Here is a 10308-nt window from a genome sequence, read left to right on the forward strand (position 1 = left end):
TTCCTCAAGGTTATTTCGCGCCCTACCGTCATCTGGCCCACAAGTCTTCAGCAGTAGGGCTGCCTCGGTCAGCCCCAGTTCGTCCACGTGGCCGTGCCGTCATCAGCCGTCGCCTAGACCATTGGGCGCCACCATGAGGTTCGCCTCTTCTGGCTCCGGTTTGTCCGGGGGCCTTGTTTCTGCCGGTTGGCACTATGGTGTTGTGTCCGCGCCTACGATGGCGTCCGTCTTCTTTATTGATGCTAAGATATGTGGTGTTGTGGCGTGCTTGTGGTGCCCAGGACCACATACCAACGCCTCCACGGGATGGAATTTGAGGATTCTTCTGTCGTCGCCAACGCCTGATCCAGACACGGCATTTGGTAGCAAGGAGCAAATCCATCGGGAGGAGGCGATGACCTCTGTACTCGTGGTCAAGGCCCCGACGTGTGTCGGAGCTAAATCTGACAATTCCCGTAGTATGGCTTGTACAACTATATCAGATACGCCTAAGGGGTAGAACTCTCCGTGACTCCATTTTTTGTCCTGTAAGTCAGCGCATTGAGCCATGATTTTTGTCTACGTGGACCCAAACGAAACGTGCAGCCTCTTCCAATGCATTGGTGCTAAGGTGAGGTGCTAAATGCATTAAAAAGCTTAGCAACTACTCTTCCCAATGCATTGGTGCTTAACTTTTGTAGCTAAACTTTCCTTATTTAATATTTTAACACCAAAACACCTTCATGCATTAGTTGATAGTCATTTTGCATAGGACCACGCGTTTAGCATCGTTTCTCCTAGGGTCACCATAAGGCTACTTCCAATGCATTGGTGCTTACATGAGGTGCTAAGCACATTAAAAACTTTCGCAACTAAAGCCTCCAATGCATAGGTGCTTAACTTGTTGGTGCTAAGCATCCTTCATTTAATGATTTCGCAACTAAAGTTCTTCATGCATTGGTGGTATTCTTTCATTTAAGTGTTTTGTCTAGGTTCTCGCGCTTGGCATTGTTTATTCCTGGGTCACCACACTCATCTCTCTCCTCTTAATTACCTTGCCACATCAGACTTTTTGCCTACATGGCAGCCTTAGCACCTGTACAAGATGAAGCATTGAGAGGGGCCTAATACTCTCTCTTCTCTTTAATTGCTCCGTCATATCACTTTTTTACCTATGTGACATCCTTAGACTGGTCACAGTGGGGAGTAACTTAGAGTAGTAACATGCATATGTTACTAGTCTATGTTACCACCTCCACAGTGGGTAGTAACATATGTGTTGTGTTATGCATCACTTTATGTATTAGGTTGTAGACTCATCTTTTCTTGATATGTGTGATGTTATAGTAACTAGTTATGCTACCACATGCCACTCTTTCTTCATTAATTACATGCCACATCATCTATTTTGCCTAGATAAGTGTGATGTTATCACCTATGTTACTTTAACTGTGGCTAGTCTTAGCACCGGTACACCTTGAAACACTGGGAAGGGAGTAACACTGCGAAGAACCACATTGCAGCTGGACCTTGCATCCCGTGAGAATCAGACACCGCGGCACGACCCAGCCTCGGAATTCGGGACACAACCCGCGGCTTCCCTCGTAAGCCACCGCCCCCTCCCAACCAATAACTGCGCCCAAGCCCGTCCCCATCCTCCCCTCCGCAGTTCCAAACCCCTCCACAGCCTCGCTCTCTCACATTCGCACCCGTGAACCCTCTCCTCTCCTCTCGCTCCTCTCCCTCAACCTTCTTCCAGAAGCCAAGGCCCTCTCTCGGGCCCCACTCCACCGCCGCGGTGACATGGGGGGAGGCGCTATGGAGGTGGACCTGACCCACGGCGCGGTGGCGGCGATGTCGCGGTTCCAGCGAGGCCTGCGCCCGGTGCTGCAGGTGTTGGGCGCCCCTGCCTCGGCGGGCCCCACGGACCGGTACCGCTTCCTGCTCTCCGACGGCGTGCACTCCCAGGAGGGGATCCTCGTCCCCTCCCTCGACAGCCTCGTCAGGACCGGCCGGCTCTGCGACGGCACCGTCATACGCGTCCTCGACTACGTCTGCAACTCCGTCTGCAGCCGAAGGTGACGGCCAATCGCTCTCCCGCCCAACCCCCGGCGATCTACACTGATTGTCTCACGAGATGGATTAGGGTTTTAATGTGCTTTATGCGTGCTAAATGGGGGGAAATGCTAGGGTTCTGCACGGTTTTCCTGTGCCGATTTCCCCCACGCGGTAACTGCGCAAGCAGTATTCCGCGAGATCTATGGCTATACTTTTGTGGCTGGTGCATGCACGCTTTCCGCCGGCTTGTAGTTGATTCCTTGTATTACTTGCTAATAATGCGCATTTGCTAGTGTTGGTTTTGCTGTGTACATGACTGAACTTTTTTACATTTTAATAGTAAGTTGCAACGGAGTTATGTAGTCAACATATGGCGCCGATGGGTAGGTGTCCAGTCTAGCTGGTTCATTTGGTACAACTTGAATCAGATATCACAACCTTGCTTACCAGTTTGGAAGGAAATAGCTATCGGGTACTACCAAAACTAGAAGACTGACTTGTGCATTTGTGATGTGGCCGTGAGATCTAGCCTTGTCTATTTGTATGGAAACAAAGATTTATATTTAGAGTTCAAATCAATTATTTTGATGTACATTAGAGCACACAAACCCTCCATTATCAGATACTCCATCTGTCTCGTCATATAAAACACTCTTATATTATGGGACGGAGGGAGTATATGTTTTTGCTGCATGCAAGGCCACCTGACGGCACAAGTTTATTGGCTAGATAGGACTTCCGTTTTCCTGATCTTAGGCTTCTGCCTGAACGTTTTACCTTTTGTTTCTGTGGTTTAATGTCCGTGCCACCCATCGTGATTGTTTAGCTTTATACTATTTTGGAGAACTTTTTTCCAGTATAAATGACACGCCTGCCTTTTGGTTTGAGAATGGCTCATGTGACAATGTGAATACTAGAATTTTCATCATAAATATGTCCATAGTACTAGTATCAACTATGTATATGCTGTTACAATATTACTCCCTCCGTCCCAAAATAAGTGTCAACTTTAGTACAAAATTGTACTGAACTTAGTACAAAGTTAAGACACTTATGTTGGGACGGTGGGAGTACTAGTGCATTGACTATAAAAAGCAATTAAAGTGCCTATTGGGGACCATGCCAATCTGATTCCTATTATGTATATATCCCTAAACCCTAATATATTGCATCCTTATACACAATCTGATTCGTATTATGTAGGCTATAGACTTCTTAAACAAAATGTATCTGCCACAATATAGACTATAGACTTCTTAAACCTTATGTATCCACCACTATAGCTGTTTAATATAATTCTCTCCACCACTCCAACTTGTGTCAGCAAACTAACCTCCCGATTCATTTCTTTCTCCCCATTCTTGTGGGAACTTGCCTTTTGATTGTTACCAATGTCTGTTAGTTGTCACCAAGTGGATTTGTATGAGTTTCTTTGTCTAGTTATTGTGACACCTCTAATATTACATGTTGTTTTGATTTGTTGAGATTAATATGATGTATCTACACATGCATAACAACACTCCTGTGACAAGGCTCCTCCCTGGCGTGGAAGAGAAGTTTTGAGGCTTAGACAAGTTCTGTTTATTTCATGCTTGATTTTGGTGGAGTACATGAGTCCCTTCTGTAGGGAGAGAAGACTTGACTTGACCACCAAAAATAGTGTCTCTACTATCCTAACAAACTCTTATCTCTCCTTTTTTTAAAATTAAACATATATCTTTTCCTATCGCTTTGACTCTATCTTTAGTTCTTTAGTATCTTCTTTGATTCTGCTGGTTTTTGACTAGGACGTGTGTTACATAACAATTGCGTTGGATGTGCCATACTTTTAGGCCATAACATTACAACCCTTTTTGCTAGACAGCTGGCATCTGGGGTTCCATTTCTAGAAGCCACCTTGTTGAGGGGGAGTGAAGTCTGCGTCTATTGCTGATGATCAAATGATGTCCATCCCCAGGAGCCTGAACCTGAATGGATCATTTTTGTACAAGAGCCTGCCCAGGCCCACACTGGTCATGCCAGGATAAAGTGCCACTGTGCCACACTCAGGAGAAAGTGGCATTCCCAAGGAGAAAGTGCATTCCCAAAGTGACAGCCGAAGCGGTTGACAAAACTCTTACCAAATCCTGTTCAAATTTCCTAATACACTAGAAATGGTTCCAGACTTCCAGGTCTTCATGGCCTTTGAAGAGCCCTAGGCGACGAAGTCATGAAGCCCGCCATGTCACGACGCTCACTAACTAAGCATCGTAAACCCTGCTGCTAGCCATCTGATACCAAATGTTAACCTTGATCCACAACAAGATACTTTGGGTAGGATAATGGTTTGAAGCTCGGGGATATGTCACTCGGCCTCTACAATCTGGTGACAGGGCTCTTCCTGTTGTGGAAGAGAGGCTTTGGGCTTAGGAGACTTCTCTTTTTTTTCCATTTTATGTTAGCAGAGTATAAGGATCCCTTATTGGCAATCTCCACTTACCCAAATTATCCTTCTTTTTGCTACGTTCATAAGTATAAGATGTTTTGGATATTTCAATATGGACTACATAAAGACTGAAATGAGTGAACAAACAGACTAAAATAAGTCTATATACATCCGAATCGGAAAGAAAGTTAGAACATCTTATATTTGTGAACAATGGGAGTATTAAACATTTCCTACTACAATAACTTTCTCTTTAGTGTCTTCTAATCCTACTGGTTTCTTGCTAGGATGTATGTTACATTGTTACTTTTAGCCCATAACAGTAAATGGAGTCCTTTCCTTGAAACTTCTCTTCTGGTAGAGCTACTTATATATGCATTGTCCATTGACAATTCTATAATATTTCTGACGTATATTGGGTTTTCGTTTCAGGGTCATCATCGTTATCCAACTTGAAATGGTGCAAACTGACTGCACACTGATCGGGAGTCCTTCAAGTTATCAGGTCAATGCTGCCCAACCAAATATCAGATCCTGTTCTGGTAGCCTAGGCATCCATGGGTCAAGGGCTGAGCAAGGTATTAATGACATGGCATTTTCTCCTGATCAGACTCTGTTGCGCTCTTCTATTGCCGCAAGGGCCGAAAATGCTGTGAACAATCTGCCGTTCAGTGGACTTCATGGTTCAGTGCTAAAGCAAAACACAATAAATGCCAAGATGCAGCAGCTTTCACTGAACTCTCATCAAGGGAAAATGCCTGCAGTTCGTCCCACTGGTTGGAGCTTTGGCCCTCGCCCTGCAGAGTTTTCGTGTGAGCAGCCACCTCCAGTATGTGTGAATAGAGGATCTGTTCCTAACAATGGCACTCCTTCTGTCATCCCTATCGCTCCTTGAACCCATACCAAGGTAAATGGACAATCAAGGGTAGGGTCACTGCAAAGACTGATCACTGCCACGGGAGAGCCTTATCCTTTGATCTCCTTGATGCATAGGGTGGAGAAATTCGTGCAACATGCTTTGGTTCGATGGTTGCCCAGTTCTCTGACCAACTTGTTGTTGGAAATGTGTATTTCATATCTGGAGGATTGTTGGAACCAGCACAGAAGTTGTTTAACCATTTAAACAATGCGTATGAACTGATTTTGGATAGTTCAACATCTATAGAAATTTGTTCCAGTGACGACAGCGACATCCCTTGGCAGCAATATAATTTCCAACATATCAGTGAAATAGTAAGTATGGAAAGTGGATTCATGGTTGATTTGCTTGGGGTTGTTACATCAGTTAGCCCTTCTGTTATAATAATGCGGAAGGATGGCACAGAAACCCAGAAAAGAACCCTTCAACTGAAGGACATGTCTGGTTGTAGTGTGGAAATAACATTATGGGGGAGTGTCTGTAATGCTGAAGGTCAGCAGCTGCACTCGATGTGCATTTCTGGCTCTAATCCTATACTTGCCTTGAAAGGTGGCCGCATCTGTGAATTCAACGGCAAAACTGTGGGAACAGTCAGCTCAAGCTTGTTAAAAATAAATCCAGACTTGCCTGATGCAGAAAAGCTGATGCAGTGGTACATAACTGAAGGGAAATTAGCGGTTTGCACTTCTTTATCTCAGGACATCTCAAGCGTGGGCAAGATGTATATGCGAAAAACAGTTGCGCAGATCAAGGACGAGAACTTGGGGCGATCAGATCAGCCAGATTGGGTCACTGTTGAAGCTACAATTTCACACATCAAAACTGAGAAATTTTCTTATCCAGCTTGCACAAGGGAGGTTAATGGTAAGCGCTGCAACAGAAAGGTAACAAATAATGGTGATGGGATGTGGCATTGTCCCAAATGCCAGCAGAGCTCTCAAAATTGTGAGTACCGACACTTGTTTCAGTGTAAGATCCAGGATCACACTGGGACTACCAATGCTACTGCATTCCAAGAAGCTGGCCAGGAAATAATTGGCATCTCAGCGGAAGAGCTTTTCATGATTAAAAATGTAGATCTAGATGACGCACGATTTGCAGAAATAATACATGGTGCCTGTTATCAGCAATTTCTGTTGAAGCTGAAAGTCATGGAAGAAACCTTCGGTGATGAACCGCGCGTGGAAGTCAGCATCATGAAGGCTGAAAGATTGGACCACACATCAAACAAGAGTCGTATTTTTGATCTTGGAGCATTCGATGGCCTTTGGGCGGATGGCCAAGGCTCAGCACCTGGTGTGAATGGTGTTGCTACTGCTGTGAATGCTGGTTTCACCAACTCAGATGCCGGACGGCAAGCTAAGGTATCTGGCGGGATGCCTAATGCAGCACCATCAGCAGCACGATATGCCTGCAGTACATGTGGCTCCACTGGGCACAACGTGCAGAACTGCCCTGCAGCCATGGATATCCAGCTAGCAGCAACAGGTTGGGGCTTCACGCCGAGTTCATATGGCTCTTCTGCATCCGATGCTCGCCTGTGCTGCAAGTGCAATCAGCTTGGGCACTGGGCTAGAGACTGTCCAGGGCAGGCCACCTCGTACGGCTCTTCTGCATCCAAAGCTCAGCTGTGCTGCAAATGCAATCAGCCTGGGCACTGGGCTAGAGACTGTCCGGTGTAGGCCGCCTCGCATGGCTCTTCAGCTGGAAACGACAACGGCAGCCTTGGTTTCTGCTTCAGATGTAATCAGTTTGGGCACTGTCCTAGTGACTGCCCAGCTCCCTACTCTTTTGCAGGTGCTAACGGCGGCGCGGGTGGTGTGGGCTTCAAAAATAATCAGCCTGTGCACCTTGCTGGACTGTCCAGCTCAGGCTAGTGCCCCTCCAGCGGCGGGCTTGTGGGAACGGTGCTGCGCCGCATCAGGAGGATGCCTATGTTGGTAATGTCTGAAGTACTCTGCCCATCATGTAGCATCTTGATTTGGCTTAGTTGCGTGTTTTGTACAGTATGTTAAATCTACCTGCTCTGTGGCTTGCTATCGTTGTTCACTTGCTACGTACATATGTATGGACCTTGTATTAGCGCTTTATTAAGCTTTATATAATCAACGTATGTTAAGTAGCATGTCGTTGCATTTCTGGTATTTTGCGGTGCGATTTGCTTGTTATATGCCTCTATTCAGTGCAGATCTCAGCCCACCGTTTACAAGTAGGCTAAGTCAGTTCAATGTTCTGATTATTAGACCTCTTTGTAGCATTGCATATTTTCTGTTGGACCGGTTGTTATTTGGGTGATGCATCATCGGCACATGCCGGAGAGAGTCACCGTGCCACTGGAGTGTGCATTGCAAGTCGGATCCATGGTCCAACGGCATTGCAGTTGTAGTGGCCGCTCAATCCTCCAATCCTCCCACGGACCCACGGAAGAACCTACAGCATGCCGAAGACGAGATCCTGATCCTCTGCCTCTCGTGGAACTCACAGCATGCTGAAGACGAACCCGTGGAGGAACCAGACCAGCTCGCCATGTTGGCACGGCACGAGCATCGCAACGGTGCGTCGAAGCATGGCACGCAGCAGTCCTGCCAGGACGGAGCTCGTCTACTCGCTCGCCGCCTGCTACTACTGCTCCGAGGAGGACATCCAACTGCAGGTGATGGAGGGGAACAAGGAGCTCGATGGCGAAAAAGGCTACCACTACAGATACGGCGCGTGGCGGCGGTTGGACCGTTGCGCTGTTGAGCTCGGATTGATGTACATCTGCGGGTGATCGGTCACCCCTTGTTTTTCCACGTCCAAAGCAGTCCTCCTCATATCCCTCCTTCAAATCCATACAAGCCATATAACGTGGTAAGCACTATGTAGATCAACATAGCAACATAGGAATATAGCATCATATCATACATACATAGGGTATTAAAATTTTGCACAATCATACGCCAAAAAGCAAGTTCATCCACTTGGATATAGTATAGATTAACTAAAATGCTAGCTAGATCGACTAATTAAATGAAGATGGGCGGGAAAAAAAATCCTATGAGACCAGGTCGCCAGCTCGTGAGACCCACCTCGGTGGATGACACTTGATATTGACAATCTCAAAGTACGTAATCCCACTTTGCCCAATTACCCATTCCTGATTTCAATTCCCCATTCCTGATTTCAATTCCCGATTCCAATCATGTACAGGGATACCTACGTAACTCTCACCCCACCAGCTAGAGTGCGCGTGCTGCTCTCATCAATGGCGGCGCCGGATAACCTTGTCGCCGGCGGCCTGAACCACGCGACCAAGACCTGTCGGCCATGGCCACGCCGAATGTACTTGTACTCATCGCTAGCGACCGCGTGCCCCCATGCTACCATGACACCCCATCCATGGTCGTGCCAGACGATCGCGACGCAGGTGGTCATGTGGCACAATGTTACATTGACTTCTCGTCCATGGGTGTGCAGAACGACCTCGTCCCCGGTAGACACGCAATGTGACGCCGGATTCGTCCACGACGGCGGAGTCCCGGCCGGTGGTTCCAGTGTCAGCTAGCCCTCATGTTCGTCTACGACTCTTCCTCTCCCGGTGTGTGATCCATGCAAAGCTAGGCTGGTTGAATGATTACAGTAGCGAAAATGCTACACTTACAGTAGTCCGCTGCTTACACCAATGGTAAAGTGAAGATTATTGAATTCTGAATATGTTTTAGGGCCTCGAAGGGCTGTTTATATAAGATACAAAACTTGGGGGCCAAGGATAGTAGAGATAGATTACAACTTGAACTACCAAATATACAAACCGAATATATACTCTAATACCCCCCGCAGTGTCAACATCAGGTGTAACGATGTTGAGACTGGAGCGAATGCCAGTGAATGCTACAGTGGGGAGCCCCTTGGTGAAAATATCAGCAAATTGCACAGTTGTAGGAACATGAAGCACATGGACGTCGCCAAGAGCCACTTTTTAACGAACAAAATGAATATCAATCTCGATGTGTTTTGTGCGGCGATTCTGAACCGGATTGGACGCCATGTAGACTGCAGAAATCTTGTCACAATAAACAATAGTTGCACGCTCGATTGGTCGATGGAGCTCAACCAGAAGCTGACGGAGCCACACTGCCTCGGCCACAGAATGAGCAACAGACCGATATTCAGCTTCTGCAGAAGATCTGGAAACTGTAACCTGCCTTTTAGAAGACTAAGAAACAAGATTGTCACCCAAATAAACACAAAATCCGGATGTAGATCATCGAGTATCTGGACAACCCGCCCAGTCTGCATCAGAATAAACTGTCAAGGTTGTTGGAGAGGAAGAGTTAAGAAGAAGACCATGATCAATAGTACCTTTGAGATACCGAAGTATTCTCTTGACATGAGAAAAATGAGGAACACGGGGATCATGCATATATAAGCACGCTTGTTGAACAGAATAAGATATATCAGGATGAGTGAGAGTGGCATATTGGAGAGCACCAGTCATACTGCGATATAGAGTAGGATCAGAAAAAGGGTCACCGTCGGCCGACAACTTGGTACCAACGTCGACCGGCGTACGACAGGGTTGACAGTCAGTCATCCCCGCACGAGAGAGCAAGTCAAGAAGGTACTGCCGTTGAGAGAGAAAGAGTGTAGATGAAGTGCGGGAGACAGTGATCCCAAGAAAGTGATGAAGAGGACCAAGATCAGTCATGGAAATTCACGATTAAGAGAAGAGATAATATGTTGTAAAAAGGAATCAGAAGAGGCAGTGAGAATTATATCGTCAACATATAGGAGAAGATATGCAGTATGAGAGGAGGAACGAAAAATAAAGAGAGAGGAATCGAATTTAGATGGGGTAAAACCTAATGTGTCAATAAAGGTGGTGAAGCGATGAAACCAAGCACGAGGAGCTTGTTTAGGACCGTACAGAGATTTGTGAAGAAGACAA

The 10308-nt window shown here is 46.4% G+C and overlaps 1 pseudogene; it reads left to right on the forward strand.

Annotated features, from left to right (window-relative positions):
- Positions 1–1626: 1626 nt before the first annotated feature.
- On the forward strand, positions 1627–7506 carry LOC123180482 (replication protein A 70 kDa DNA-binding subunit C-like; annotated as a pseudogene).
- The last annotated feature ends 2802 nt before the right edge of the window (positions 7507–10308 follow it).

This window comes from Triticum aestivum, chromosome 1D, assembly GCF_018294505.1.
Source record: "Triticum aestivum cultivar Chinese Spring chromosome 1D, IWGSC CS RefSeq v2.1, whole genome shotgun sequence".
Classification (NCBI taxonomy): Eukaryota; Viridiplantae; Streptophyta; class Magnoliopsida; order Poales; family Poaceae; genus Triticum; species Triticum aestivum.